At 42.6% G+C, this 15,577-nt stretch overlaps 1 protein-coding gene and 1 long non-coding RNA gene across 2 annotated transcripts in view; one reads left to right on the top strand and one right to left on the bottom strand.

Annotated features, from left to right (window-relative positions):
* Positions 1–15,577, bottom strand: part of TAF3 (TATA-box binding protein associated factor 3) — a 182,406-nt gene that overhangs the window by 159,844 nt on the left and 6,985 nt on the right. The window lies entirely within an intron of this gene.
* On the top strand, positions 266–14,787 carry LOC115518491. The gene is made up of 2 exons (XR_003970285.1): positions 266–2,882; positions 12,896–14,787. It is a non-coding gene; the product is annotated as an uncharacterized LOC115518491 (long non-coding RNA).

Here is a 15,577-nt window from a genome sequence, read left to right as displayed (position 1 = left end):
TTTTCTCAAATTATGTTAAATGTTAATACCACACGAATTAAAAATTTTAAATGTGCGGGGCGCCTGGGTGGCTCAGTCAGTTAAGCGTCCGACTTCGGCTCAGGTCACGATCTCCCGGTTCACGGGTGCGAGTCCCATGTCGGGTTCTGTGCTGACGGCTCAGAGCCTGGAACCTGCTTCCGATTCTGTGTCTCCCTCTCTCTCTGACCCTCCCCCACTCACACTCTGTCTCTCTCTCAAAAATAAAGAAACATTAAAAAATGTTAATGTGCATAAAATCATCTATGAAATTAGAAATGTTATTTTAAGTGAAAGATGTAGTAAAATGGGCATTCTCTAGTACTAGAGGTACTATGAATTAATACAATACTTTAAAGAGGAATTTTATTTTAAAAATGTGTTTAAACTTCATTCTCTTTAACTCAGTAATCAAACTTTTTAAAGCTTCATCATAAGAAATGATCTGAAATATTGAGAAAACTGTACGAATGAAAAGTTTTTATTGCAGTGACATTTATATAAGTTAAAACTTAGAAGAGGCCTAAATCTTCAGCACAAGGGGGTAGCCCGTCAAATAGTCTTTTAAAATAATGCTTATAAAGACTATCTAGCAATGTGGAATGATACTCATCTTTATTTCAGAAGAAACCTCGCCCACTATCACTCTCTTCCTGAAGAGCTAACTGCTATGAGGCACATACTCATAGATATTCACTAAGTATAGCAAATCAAAATACCTAACGATGTTGCGTTATCGCCATACAACCATCCTATTCCAAACATACTGTTTGGGCACACCCCACTGTGACTGACAGAATCACCCAAACCAAATCACTCAAGTCTACTCTATACACCTCCTGTTCACTCCTACTGTCTAGCAAACAGAAGCCTATTTAATTTAATGGCTAGCATCGTGGGGGAATTCATTTAAGGAAAAAATACACTATGTAAAATTATATGCTATAATAAACTTCACTAAAATGAGTATGTGTGCACACACATGCATACGTATACACAGACTTGGAGGCCGTATCGTGGTAATAGCGGTTATGTTCCAGTGGGAGATTATTTTTCTTAGTTCTAAGTTTGTAAAAAAAAAAAAAAAAAAAAACACAACTATACTTTGAAATTCAATTCCAGTGAGATGCCAGGAAACCGGTATGATCATATACATTCATTATGGCATCGTAAAATGACCCAATTCTTGTGAACAGCAACATGTGATACATGTCAAAATCCATAAATTTGTTTATACCTTTTACCTAAAAACTCCTACCCTGGGAATTTATCATAAGGAACCAATACAAACGAAAAAAAGCAAAAAGACTGTAGTATTTAAAAACTTAAAGGTGTCTGAAAGTAAAAGAATGACTAAGAAAATTAAGGTTACGTTCTTAAAAAATAGTAGATATAAAATGCATAGAAAAAAGGAAAACACACAACATAGAAAAAAGGAAATGTTAAGCTAAAAAAGCAGAACACAAATAATGTTGAATAAACAGAGTAAAAGAAAATTGTATTAATTATTTTAACTAAGCAAATATTCTCTTCGCCACTACAAAAGTGATGCGTGCGCTGAAAAGTAAGGAAAACTGTTACGTTAAATCACGGAAAGTGCTTTCATTTTGAAAGTGAGTATCCTCTGATGGGGCTGTGAAGATCAGGTTTAAAAACGAAAACATGGAAGGAAAGTAGATACTAAGGGATAATAATTTCACATTTTAAAAAAGGAAATCTAGTTTCAGAAAAGATAACATAAGGCTTCTGCTAAATGATAAAAGGAATTCTTCTCTGGATACAAAAGTTTCCTTAAGGAAAATAAATATTAAATATGTTCATAGGTGACTGCTCCAACAAAGTTGCACGGAAGCGAAATTATTAACACAGTTGTTATTTTTCTTTCTAAAACAAGCCAGCAATGGTTTTAAGTTGTATGGTTTTTCTTAAGACTTTGAAAATGTTTTTTGGCATTTAATTGGATATTCATTAACGCTAACAGAAAAGGAAATAGTGCCACCTACTGAACTTTCGCATTAAAAAAAAGAAATCAGTATTCTTTAGGCTGTGGAACTTGCGGTCTGCAGCAAGAATAAAATGGATGATAATTAAATATTGCCCAGTATATTTGAACATTACTTTTTACTACTAATACTTGATAAAAAATGAATTATAAGTTTAAATTCGTCTGATTGCCCGGACGAGAAATAATTAATGAGTGCTGATTGTGCACATGGCAGTGTATTAGCACAAACAGCAACAATTAAACAACACTATCACATAACATCACAGTGCTCATGACAAAAAAAAAAAAAAAAAGAGGGAAATTACTGCTGTAAGATTAGACGCAAATAACTACAGTCAAATATTATCTAAAATGAGATTCTCGAATACGTCTAAGGGTTAGAAAACGTTGATTCAAAGTTACTAAACGTAGATCCGTAAAACTAAAGTGTTATCGCTAAAAACCAATGCAAGAGACACACAGAAGTGTGAAAGATCACGGCAGAGATCTGGCCCATACACACTGCATATCCGCAGGTGTCATTCTCTTCCCCTCAAAGCTAATGATCGGATGAAATGTCCAGTTATGCTACGGCCTTCAGGGTCAGTGACTCCACGCCAGCCGGAACAAGCTCTCCCTGCAGCAGAACGTAGGGAAGCCCCCCAGGCAGAGGGGAGCCGCGCCTGCTCTCGCCACAGCACTCCACACGCCCGGCCGGGGTTCCCACGCTACACAGAACGAGGGTGGACGCCGTCACAAATGTGACTGCACTACAAGTGTTTTCTTTTTCTGGATATAACGGCGTGACCACCATTTTGCTTGGCGCTGAGATCTTCAGGAAAGCGGGTTCGAAGATCTTATTGAAGACCTACCATAGGAGGTAACCTTTTTCTCATTCATTTGTAACAATCCAAAGTTGGCTACTATTCCCATTTTATAAATGTGGCAACCAGGAGAGAGGAAAAAGTGAGTAGGCAAGCTACATTTGGAAGTAAAAAAAAAAAAAAAAAAAAAAAAAAAAGAATGGCTTCAAATTGTCATACTTCAATGAAATTCCAAAATTTTTGGAAATCAAATATCCCATGACTAAAGTGAACATCAGGCATCACTGTACAAATGTTGTATCTAACTTCAAGTCCCAAATAATAAACAAAAACTTAATGTTTAATCTTTTAATCAAAAAAACTAATGTTAAGTGTTTTCCAGCAATTTCTGTTCTAAGAATGCAAAGAACATTAATTCAGTATCCTACAAACACAGACAGGGTCATGGTTAAAAATACTCCCTGCATCTGACGTCAATGAAGGGGGAGCCTTTGTACCCCTAGTATGGTGCCTTACTTATGGTGGGAACTCCATAAGTAAACTAGAAATAATAACAGTAAGAAAGTAAATCTAGCCTTTTTTAAAGGAGGCGTATGCACAGCCCTTAACAAGCAACAAAGTATGCCGTGTCTCAGGTTCATGACAGATTATACAGTCTTGAACTCTACCCTATCCCTCTTTTTCAAAAATACATGGTTATGTTCGGCCATTGCCGGAGGGATATGAGATCCATTCTAAATTTTAACTCCTGATCAGGCCCTTCTGTTTAAGACCCGGATATCTGGATTTCCTACCCAGGCTCCCAAGCTTGAAGCCTTGGCTCCTCTCTCTATCATATTCTCCACAGTCTATCACCAAATCCCATCCACCCAATAGCTCTGGAACCTGCCCCTGCCTCTGCACCTCATGTTCACCAGCCAGAATTCAGGCCCCATCATATTTCCCTTGGATGATTACAATGAGCTCATCAACAACACTCTTTTCCCACAGACTCCTCTTTCTCGAGTCTACCCTTCTCACCGGAATTTACTGATCGAAATTGTCCCAGCTTGTCCCAGCTGCTGAAAAATATCCATCGATTCCCTCATTCCTTATAGAATACTGGGGAGATATCCCATATTATAACTGAAAATCCTACGTAGGGGCGGCTGGGTGGCTCAGTCAGTTGGGTGTCTCACTTGGGCTCCGATCATGATCTCATGGTTCGTGAGTTTGAGCCCCGCGTTGGGCTCTGTGCTGACAGCTTGGAGTCTGGAGCCTGCTTCAGATTCTCTCTCTCTCTCTCTCTCTCTCTCTCTCTCTCCCTGCCCCTCCTCGGCTCACACTCTGTCTCTCAAAAATAAACGTTAAAAAAATTAAAAATAAAATAAAAAACAAAATCCTACGTAAATATTAGCCCAATCTTTCCTCCTCCACATAGATTGGAAGCTCTAGGAAGGAAAAGAAGGCCCTTTCTTTTTCATTCACCTCTGTATCTCCAGAAATAAGCAACACACCTGACATACAGGAGACTGTCCACAACTGCATGAATGAATAAAAAAGTGATTTTGATTCCCCTTTAGCACCAGTGACACAAGATCAGTATATAAGCACTGTAAATGAAGGAAATAGCTTTATTTCACTTTAACAGAAATAGGAAAGCTCTGGGGTGCCTGGGTGGCTCAGTCTGTTAAGCATCAGACTCTTGGTTTCAGCTCAGGTCATGATCTTGGGGCTTTGTGAGTTCGAGTCCTGCATTGAACTCTGGGCTGACAGTGCAGAGCCTACTTGGGATTCTCTCTCTCTCCCTCGCTCTCTGCCCCTCCCCGACTTGTGCTGTCTCTGTCTCTCTCAAAATAAATAAACTTAAAAAAATTAAAAAAAAAAAAAAGAAATAGGAAAGGCTTATGTACTTAGAGCAGGTAATTAGTTAAATAAAATGCAATTACTGCACTGTCCTGAGAAGATTCAAATTCAGGAAAGCAAGACAGAATAAATCCTAACTTGTAACTAAAGCATTAACTTTGGGGTCTCACACCAAGTCAGCCACGGAACATCTATAACCCTATGCCTGGCGACCTCCCTTTCTTAACACACACACATACACACACACGTTAATGAGGGAAATTTTCCAAAAAATGTAACTATGGATAAGAGAGATGTTAAACTTCCAGAAATTTTAAAATCTAGGGGGAAAAAAAAAAAAAACCCACAAAATCTTTTTTGTTGTTGTTGTTCTGGTTGCCTGCAAGGGGAAAATAGGAAGCAAATGTTAAAATACTTAATGTTTCTAAGACATCTTATATGATTATTTTGTTGATTTAGAAACATAAAAACTATTTTACTGTAATATTGGAAATGTGTTCTTATTTTTACAAATCCAGACAGTTTACAGAAGAAAAAAAACTGAACAAGGGAAGAAAAATTTGACCATGTCCACTATAAATTATAGTCTATCATATCTGGGTATGATGGTACTTTTATTCTTTCTTGAAATGTAAACATGTCTATCTGAGGGATAATTTTACCGGTATGAATACACAGCCAGAAATACCCATTATCTTTAAAAACCTACTGTAACCCGGGGCACCTTGGTGGCTCAGTCAGTTAAGCCTCCGACTTCAGCTCAGGTCATGATCTCATGGCTTCTGAGTTCAAGCCCCACGTCGGGCTCTATGCTGACAGCTCAGAGCCTGGAGCCTGCTTCAGATTCTGGGTCTCCCTCTGTCTCTGACCTTCCCCTGCTCATACTCTGTCTCTGTCTCTCTCTCTCAAAAATAAACATTAAAAATTTTTTTAAAAAACCTACTTTAATCTTTATGCTGTAGATAAAAACCATTCCTAAGGGTAACAATAATAAGCAGGAAAAGTACCATGAATAAAAAAATCAAATAAGATATCAAAACATGACTTTTTCTCAAGTAACCAGACTCCAGAGATCAATTTGAAAGGAAAAGAGAAAAAGTTGAAGAGTCACGAGACAAACGTTTCTGTTTTTATACCTATGTTCCGAGGACAATACCAGGGTAACAGATGACGCTGAGACTAAGAAATCTGGGATGTGACTGTCATTTCTGCCACTTAACAGCTGGGTTACTTTGGACAAGCTACGTCTTGACACAGCTTCCCCATCATCCTGAAGAAACTTCCCGAAAGATGGCAGTAACTTCGTCCGCGTCCTGAATTTACCTCTCAGGCCTCGTCATAGGACTTGAGGTTCACGCGATAAAAGGTGGAATGCAGAATGAGTGTAGGATTTAAAGAGGAAGCAAGACCGGTGTTAAGTTCTCGAGACCAGTAAAACCAATAACACACGAAGCGTGAGGTGGAGATACACGTTACACGGGCACCACAGGAGCGTGGCGAGGGAGGGGAGCTCGGAACCAGCCTGAGTAAAGATACGCAGGCCCACAGCTCCTTTTGGGAAATAAAAGCAAGTTTGTGATCCTGGAGATGAAAGCCTGAAGCTATCGGGGGCAGGAAACCACCATGCAAACCGGACAGAAGTCTGATTTCAGAGGCCTTACCTAGGTTTTCACCAAGAGACCTGTGATTTGAACGTCATGGGGAAGTCACCAAGTGTCAGCCCTTGACAACACTTCAGACGCAACCCGCTGGCTCAGCTGCTGCAGAACCAAGGAGAACGAGCAACACAGTGCACCCAGTTAATGGCCCTGGGTACACAGGATAAACCTGGCCCAGACCCCTGCCCTCCAGCCCTGCAAGGTGGCAGGGGAAAACAGCTGAGTGTTAAGGGAAGGGCCGTGGCCTACTCTCGAAGGACTTAGACGTGAGGCTGGACTTTGGGGCCAGAAGAAACTCCGCAAGCCCGTCCGCTAAGAAAACCGGCTTGACGATGGTACCTCTCCACTTAGGAGTGTCCGACCCAAGCAGAGATTTCCAGGAACCACAGAAAGAAAGGCCAGGAGCGGGCAAGGAAGGGACATCTTATCCATCCACTTTCAATCCCAATTCTCGTGTAGGACTCGACCCGCGGGCGGTGCCCAGAAGGACAGCACTGAACAAAGTCAGCTAAATCCTAATCCAGCTCTGCTCCCCATCCACGGCATAATTTGAGGCGATGTAACTTAACGCACCCCTTTTTTGGGCTTTAATTTCTCCTCTGTAAAGTGGGAATGAAACTAGCATCTGCCGTTAGGGGCCGTTTCAAGAAGAAATGAGATAATGCTTACGAATACATCACGGGATATCTAAGATAAATCATCTGAAGGCTGCCTTTATTTTTCTATTTTCAAATAAACACAAATATTAGTATTTTGGCATCTGAAAAACAGTACAAATGTCCTCATTAACTTTCTTCTATTCATTAAGTGATCCAAACTGTGAGAATAAACATCTTTCTCTACATGATTAAAATTTTTTTTTAATGTTTTTTTTTTTTTTTATTTTTGAGACACAAGGAGACAGAACACGAGTGGGGGAGGGTCAGAGAGAGAGGGAGACACAGGATCCGAAGCAGGTTCCAGGCTCTGGGCTCTCAGCACAGAGCCCGATGCGGGGCTCGAACCCACGAACCGTGAGATCATGACCTGAGCTGAAGTCAGACGCATAACTGACTGAGCCACCCAGGCGCCCCCTCTACACCATTAAAGCTATTTTCACTTCGGATGCAATAAGCCATGGCTCCCCATCGACATAACTGGTTCTCCTTGAGAAAAAGGGTTGTTCTCTGTGACCGTAAGAGGCAGGAAGCTGACAAAGTGTTTTATGCGGTGGAATAGACATACTTCTTGTTGAACAGTTTGTTGTGGAAGATAAGGCCAGTTCAGACAAAAGATAAAGGTTTAAACAAAGGAATAAAATTAGCAGGACTGGTTACGGGAAATGAAGAAACAGAATGAGGGAAGGGGTCAAAGACACATTTCGAGCTTGAGTGACGAGGTGTTAGATATGCCACCAACAGAGAGCATACAAGCGTGGGGGCACCTGGCTGGCTCAGTCTGTTGAGCGTCCCACAGGCTCAGGTGGTGATCTCACGGTTTGCGAGTTTGAGCCCCACGTCGGGCTCGCTGCTGTCAGCGCAGAGCCCGCTTCGCATCCTCTGGCCCCCCCACCCCTCCCTGCCCTTCCCCCACTCGCGCTCTCAAAAATAAACATTTTTAAAAAATAGAGAGTACACGTGTAGTAAGAGTGACATAACGTGTGCAGCCTTTGACATAGAGATTTGAGGTGCCCGTGGGAAACGTGGAAATGGCCACCTGACAACTGGATATAGAGTCTGAAAGGTGTAGAGTCTGAAAGGTGTAGTAGGGTGCGAGTCTGGGGAGTCATCGTACACAGCTGGTTGTCAAAACCATGAAAGTAGATTAGATCACACACTGAAACTATATAAAGTGAGAAAAGCAACAGGTCAAGAATAAAATTTTAGGAGCACCAACATCTTAGAGGTAGGGGAGCAACATTAGATGAGCCCATGAAAGGCACAGAGACTGCATTAATAATGGAGCATTAAAGATATCTTGTCTCTGAAGAAAAGTAGTTTCGAGAAGTGCCCAACAGGTGATAAATTTCAGCAAAATAGGTTCAGTGAAGGGAATCCCGGGAAGAAAGTGGCAGGTGTGGCAACGTAGTTTTTGGATCTCCCCGAACTGTATAAAAATGCAGCAACATAACGAGGTAACAAAGTATACCCATCAACACCAACCCCCAAGAGCCACAAAGGTCAAGGAGTAGCTCTCCGTGCAGGTGGGCAAACGGTGAGAAGCAAAGGGGAGACTGGCCCAAAGAGGCGGTGCTCCCTGCAGGCCGGCCGCCTCACGTGAGACGAGTGGCCCAGAAGCTGCGATGGGTGTGACTGCTTCCAGGATGGGGACAGGCAGGGGGCGGGGGACAGGAGCCCAGACAAGATCTGCAGAGGCTGCCGGAGGCTGGGCCCAGAGGTTTCAAATCCACCCCTTCACTGCTCCGTCCAGGACAGAGCCTGCGAGAAGAAACCTGCTAGGACCACACCACGACTGAGCAGAAAAGGAAGACTGACATCATGGAAAAGAGAAGATCCAAATCAAAGCAGTTAAGAAAATCGCAAGTCTCAGAAAGCAAGCTGCCTTTTCTGAGCACTTACACCTAACACCGGAAGAGGGAGCACTGGGGACTTCCTTCCCAACATTCAGAAAAACTACATTCACACACCCCATTTCTATAAGAAAAAGGAGATTAAATCACCAAAACAACATCCCTACAGACGACGAAAGTTCACGAGAAACATCCTCAAAAACCAGATGAAAACACTTATCGTACTATTTTTAAATGGTCTAAAAGACATGAAAGAACATAAATCAAAATTAGAAAAACTAAGAAATGAGGTGACGGAATTCAAGAAAGTAGCTGTGTGGTCTGACAATGTGTATATGGTGCAATCGTAGGACTGCACGAGCAAAACAAACAGACAAACCCAAATTGGAACCTGTTTCGGTCATCATGAAGGACAGTGTTAGTGTCACCGCCATACGTGTCATCTAGGATACGGGAGAGGAATACTTTGGAATGTTCTGATTATATCCTCTTGTTTCTCCCTGGGAACCAGAGTACTAGTTATGGACAAGAGCATCTACTGACCTGACAGTAAAACACCCCATTGGCCTGAATTTGAGTTGCAAATATCCGTACGAACTCATGAGGCTCCCTCCCTGTTATCTGTCTATCCACATACACCGATACATTTATTTTTGAGTATATGTATTTACCTACTGCCTAGAAACAATGACCAGTAGTAACAAGTACTCCTAGTACCCAGATTATGGACTTGAAATACCATTTCTCCCTGGAAAATGATTGCAACTGTGGGACAAGAACATACAAGATAAGCCGAAAACACTGTGATACGCGAGGCTGCAAGGACGCTACTGAAGGCTACTAGCGTCACGTGAGAAGGATTCAGAAGCCAGACTGAAGAAGCCGCGGCTGGCAGAAGATGGGACAATCGAGCTGCAATACGGGTAAGTCTTGGAAAGGAAGAAACCTACCAGATATGTTTAAAACTATGAGTTCATAATGATATTTTAAAAAATAACTAATCGGTCCTCTATGGATGATAAAGGGACCAATTCATTGTCTTGAAAACGGGGTATACAAAATGAAAGAGCATTTCACCTTCAAGCATTTACCTTCCTTCCCCTGGATGAGCTGTACCACCAAGTAACTAAACAGTGAATGAGGGAAAGGCTTCCCTCATGACATTATTCTACCGAGAGAATGAAATAAAAACGAAGTGATAGAATATTGCTACCTTGCAACTCCTAAGGGATTAATGCTCGCACCGGGCATCAGGCATCAACCAACGCTGCTAACATCAAGCAAGTGAAAACGAGGCGTTATCAGCCTCCTGGCGAAGGAGCGCAACAGTCCATGTATCTTGCCCAAAGTATTGAACCGGGGTCTGATTAATCCTCAGATTCTCGCTGCCAGTGTGCAAAAACACACTGAACTGCGCTACGAGCACACGATCAGCAAAATCCACTGTGGGAAATTGCTCTGGTCAAATGACCCAGATTCCTCAACAAATAAATGAAATGGTAAGAAAAAGAAAGGGATTTGGCAGGGGCAAGGGTTGGGGGACCTGAAAGATGAAAAGAGACTGAAAAGGCACGTAACATTTTAGGAGGAGGGTGAAGCAATTAAACTAAAGGACCTAGGGACACACATTTCATGGATAAAACTAAAGACAAGCAGGAAGTAATGCCTACAAGGGTAGCCCAGTGGTCACTTCTGGGGGACGGACGAGGGACTGTGACTGCAGTTGGGCACACGGGGTTGGGAGGAGCTTCTGGGTAGTTGGCAGGGTTTCATGTCTTGAACTGGGACATGATTTATTTATTTATTTTTAACTTTTTTTTTTTTAACGTTTATTTATTTTTGAGACAGAGAGAGACAGAGCGTGAACAGGGGAGGGGCAGAGAGAGAGGGAGACACAGAATCTGAAACAGGCTCCAGGCTCTGAGCTGTCAGCACAGAACCGGACGCGGGGCTCGAACTCACGGACCGTGAGATCATGACCTGAGCCGAAGTCAGACGCTTAACCGACCAAGCCACCCAGGCGCCCCGAACTGGGACATGATTTAAAAGGTATGTGCCTTACAATAATTCATGAAGCTACCTCTCCCCCAAAAAAAGAGCAGGTAGGACAAACAATTTCATTTAGGTCAGGCATTTAGGTAGTAATTGGTGATCTCAGTGACGGCTGTTTCAAGAAAGGGATGGGAGGAGAAGTCAGAGTGCAGCAGCTTGAGAAATAAATGGTAGGTGTCAGACGCAGAATTTTGACTTAAGGAGTCACAACGTCTCGCGTGAAAAGATCTAGAAGGATTCATGCTTGTTAAACAAGATTACTCTTGGGAAACGGGAGTATAAGGAAAGTGAGCAGGACCTTTTATTTTAAACTTAATACACTTGGTTGGAGTGCCTGGGTGCCTCGGTTGGTTGAGCGCCTGACTCTTGACTTTGGCTCAGGTCACGATCTCACGGTTTATGGGTTTGGGCCCCGAGTCGGGCTCTGCGCTGGAGAAGCAGAGCCTGCTTGGGATTCTTTCTCTCACCCCCACCCCCCACCTCTGTTCCACCCCTGCAAGCATGCACTCTCTCTCTCTCAAAATAAATAAATAAATAAATAAATAAACAAACAAACAAACATTTTTTAAAAAAAACCCTTTAATATACTTGGGCAATAGTTAATTTTTCAACACATTTGTTACTTTTGTTAATTATTTTAAACTTGTAAACGTTATTTTTTAAAAGGACTTCATACTAAAACCAGGCACCTCTGGGGAAGAAGAGACACATCAAAAGGGCTCCAAATAATTTCTGCAGAAGAGTTTAATGGATGGAGATACTCCACCTTCAGGGAGGGGCGTATAACTCCCAACTCCTTATGTGTGGGCTGCACAGGGCAACTTCTTGCCAAAGAGGACAGCATGGAAAGGGGGGAGAGAGTAACTTCAAGGGGAGAAACTGCACAGACACTACCTCGGCCAGGTGATCAAGGTCAACACTGACACTGATAAATCATGTCCACAGTGATACAGCGTAATGACAATGGAGTCTTCCTCTCCAAAACTAGTAACCCAGTCTGATCATGAGAAACACCTCGAATTCCAATAAAGGAGCATCCTATAATATATCTGACTGGTACTCCTCGAAACGGTCAGGGTCATCGAAAACAGGGAAAGTCTAAGAAAGTCACAGCCAACAAGAGCCAACAAGGCATGACAATAAAATAATGGGCATCCCGGATGGGGGCCCTGGCACATAAAAAGGACGTTAGGTAAAAACTAAAGATAATGGATTTTAGTTAAGAATAATGTATCAATACTGGCTCATTGATTATAATAAACGTAGCACACTAACGTAAGAATAATAACAGGGGAGGGGTGCCTGGGTGGTCGCTTAAGTGTCCGACTCTCGATTTTGGCTCAGGTCATGATCTCACAGTTCACGGGATCAAGCCCTGCACTGGGCTCTGTGCTGACAGCGTGGAGCCTGCTTGGGACTCTCTCTCCCTCTCTCTCTCCCTCCTCCTCCCCCACTCGCGTGTGCACACACATGCACACACACCCCCCAATCAAAATAAATAAATAAATAAATAAATAAATAAATAAACATTAAAAAATAACAGGGGAAACTGGGTACAGGATATAAGGGAACTCTGTCCGTATCCTCTCAATTTTTAGGTAAATCTAAGACTATTCTAAAGAATAAGGCGGGGTGCCTGGGTGGCTCAGTCGGTTAAGCGTCCGACTTCGGCTCAGGTCATGATCTCACGGTCCGTGAGTTCGAGCCCCTCGTTGGGCTCTGTGCTGACAGCTCAGAGCCTGGAGCCTGCTTCAGATTCTGTGTCTCCCTCTCTCTCTGACCCTCCCCTGTTCATGCTCTGTCTCTCTCTGTCTCAAAAATAAATAAAAAACATTAAAAAAATTAAAAAAAAAAAAGAATAAAGTCGACTTAGAAATTTTTAGAAATAGAAACCCTAAACGCAGCAACGGTATAATATCTTTACCAAGTTTAAGTTCAGATGGATACGTTTCTTGCCATAAGCAAAGCCCAGTAAATGGTTTCCATTTCTCCTGTCCTCACACAGGTATGCTGAATCCATCAACAGACCACCTAGAAGACTCTCACAGACCAGCTGATCTAGTCACCGCACTCAGAACCCAACAACGACTCCGGCAGAAGATGCTATTTTCAGACGCTGCTCAGCACACCAGAACAGGGAGCAAAAAGTACGTTACTCATGTGAATCTGCAAGTGTGTATGGCAAGCGGAGGAGAGAATGTTCTTGGATAAAACACAGGTACCGGCCATCAGAACTGTAACAGTCCAAGCGCAGTGTGCATTTAAAAAACACTTTCAAAGCGGTCTCATTTCTAAACATCGAACTGGATACAGCAGGCAAAAACTCCTTCCGTATCATCTCCTCCTGCATCATCTCCGTGCCACGGTCCACTCGCTCCTCAGCCAGGCATCCACCCCGGCCCAGCTCTCAGGTGTGCATTCCCTCGGCCCCTAAGCCCATGGTGAACACCATTCTAGATTTATCCTGATTGCAGACTTACTTCACAAATGTGGATCGGATTTCACCTACAAACTGCTTAAGAGTCAGGAAGGTGAAATGGGAAGAGAGCTCACACTGCTGCGTCTGTGTCTCACGTCCGATTCTATACAAATGACTCACAGAACCTGTCACTTAATCCTCACGAGCGTCCACGAGGTAGATATTCCTAAGCCTATTTTACAGATGATGAACGGAAAGTTCCGAAAGGCACGGCGACCTGGTAAGACGATAAACTCAATGAGCATCTGGGTGGCTCCCCGGGGCCCACGATGTCTGTACCAGCACCTGTCCCTACCCCTCACCAGAGCACCCCCACCGCGGCAGGCAGACAAGACGCTCCAATGCTTCTCCGCCACGAGCCAAGTCGAAGGGTCAGTAAGTGGGTCGTCTCCTGACAGTACTTCGCTAATGATATTTTACGACCAAAGTCTGGCCTGTCTGTGGCTCTCAAGGAAAACAAACAACCTGGTGGACAAGCATTATCATCCCAGGTGTGATAATAACGATCCCACCCTCTGCACCGCGAACCAGAATACGAGGGGCTTTCTAACAGGCTGTACCCGTGGGGAAAAGAAAGATTTCAGATTGTAAATGATTTATTAAATTGACTTGGGAGGCTAAATTAAAAAATGGTAACTCTAGGACTGCATTTTATATCCCTTCCCTGAACGGGAGGAAAAGGTTTGATAAGCATCTTATTGTCCTGCCCGTCACTTATTGCAACCTTACGAACCATATGCATACCTTATGAATCAGCAGTATTTCTGCTCCTTGGAGAATGTGTAATTGTTGTTAGCTGAAAAGGGAGTGTTCAAGGCTTATGCTATTTCTTTTTAAAATGTTTATAATTTCTTTTGCCTAAAACTTCAAATGAAGTAAGATTCTCTTCTTGCTTCAAATGATCCAGGAGAGAAACTCAAAAATTTACTGCAGTAATTTCAGATCGAAGTCAGTATCTAAAATCCCTAACCACGAATTTCCTTGTGTATCCTTTGCATGCTATGAAAATAAAACAAGTGGGACTAAGTACTTAAGAGTTGACTGTTATCAAAGTTCAGAGCTTAATTTTCAGTAGTGAGCTTGATAGGACTTATTACATTATTAAAAATGACTCAGTAACTCTCTAAGTGAATAAACGCAGGTTCTGCACGGACCAACGAAGAGCCTGAATCATGGATTAAGATAAATCAAACGCCCATCTGAGTCCACATTCTGTAAAAGGCCAGAAGAAACATTAAGCGATTTATTAAATAGGAGGTATAAGACGAGACCGAAAGATACGTAAACCACAAAATGGATTTAGAAAGCTCCAAAAGGCACAGAGAAAATGGACGAGAATGTTCTAAGCAGAGAAGATAGTAGCTCCTGTTCAGAAACAGGCCAGCTGAGAGTGCACCGAAGTCCTGGCTGGCCAACCTTACCACGGATCCCCTGGTATGAAATCCATGATCACCCATCGTCCAGACAATCGCTAAGTACCAGTTACTTAGGCCAGCTCCGCTCCGTTAGTCTCCTCCTGTGTGACACCTTAACTTCTCTCCCAGCGCTGGATTACTGTTCATGTTTTCTGAGCACAATTCCAAAGTTTGTACTTCGTGTACTTCTAAGTGGCCTTTCAGCTAAAAATTTCGGAGCCACTCAAAGATGACTCTTAAAGCACAAGAGGGCACAGCATGGACTAACAGTGCTGCTTTCACGAAGATGTCTAGGATGCTTAATCAATCACACTGAGTGACAGCAGCAAAGAAGGAAATTCCAGGCCTCCTCGATATTCCCATCTGGAAGTGAAAATGGAACCCTCTACAATCCAGCTACTAACCGGGCCTCTGCCCAAGAAACCCTCTTTTGATAATGTTGATACTGAAATGCATTTGTTATATTTTTAAAGTAAACAAATATACGCTTAGAGAAGTTGTAACAAAGACAGGCTTCTAAGATCAAAGACGCTGCCATAGGGAATGAGGGGTTTACAAGGACAGACTTTCCACGGGGGTTATAAAGAGTAAGATTCAAATACAAATAAATTCAAAGGTGAGGAGGAGACAGAATCTTAAACAGTTACTGAGGGAAGTTGGGATGACTGAGATGCATGTGTACATTTCTAAGTTCAAGATTTAACTCAGTTCAAGAACATGTATGGAAGGCACGCTTTGTGTGATACTGATTCCGGTGAAACTGATTCCTGCTTTCAGTGGGTATTAAATCCCC

The sequence above is a fragment of the Lynx canadensis genome, chromosome B4 (assembly GCF_007474595.2).
Source record: "Lynx canadensis isolate LIC74 chromosome B4, mLynCan4.pri.v2, whole genome shotgun sequence".
In the NCBI taxonomy this organism is placed as follows: Eukaryota; Metazoa; Chordata; class Mammalia; order Carnivora; family Felidae; genus Lynx; species Lynx canadensis.
Note: the sequence above shows the minus strand (reverse complement) of the source record. Positions and strands in the feature narration are given on the sequence as shown.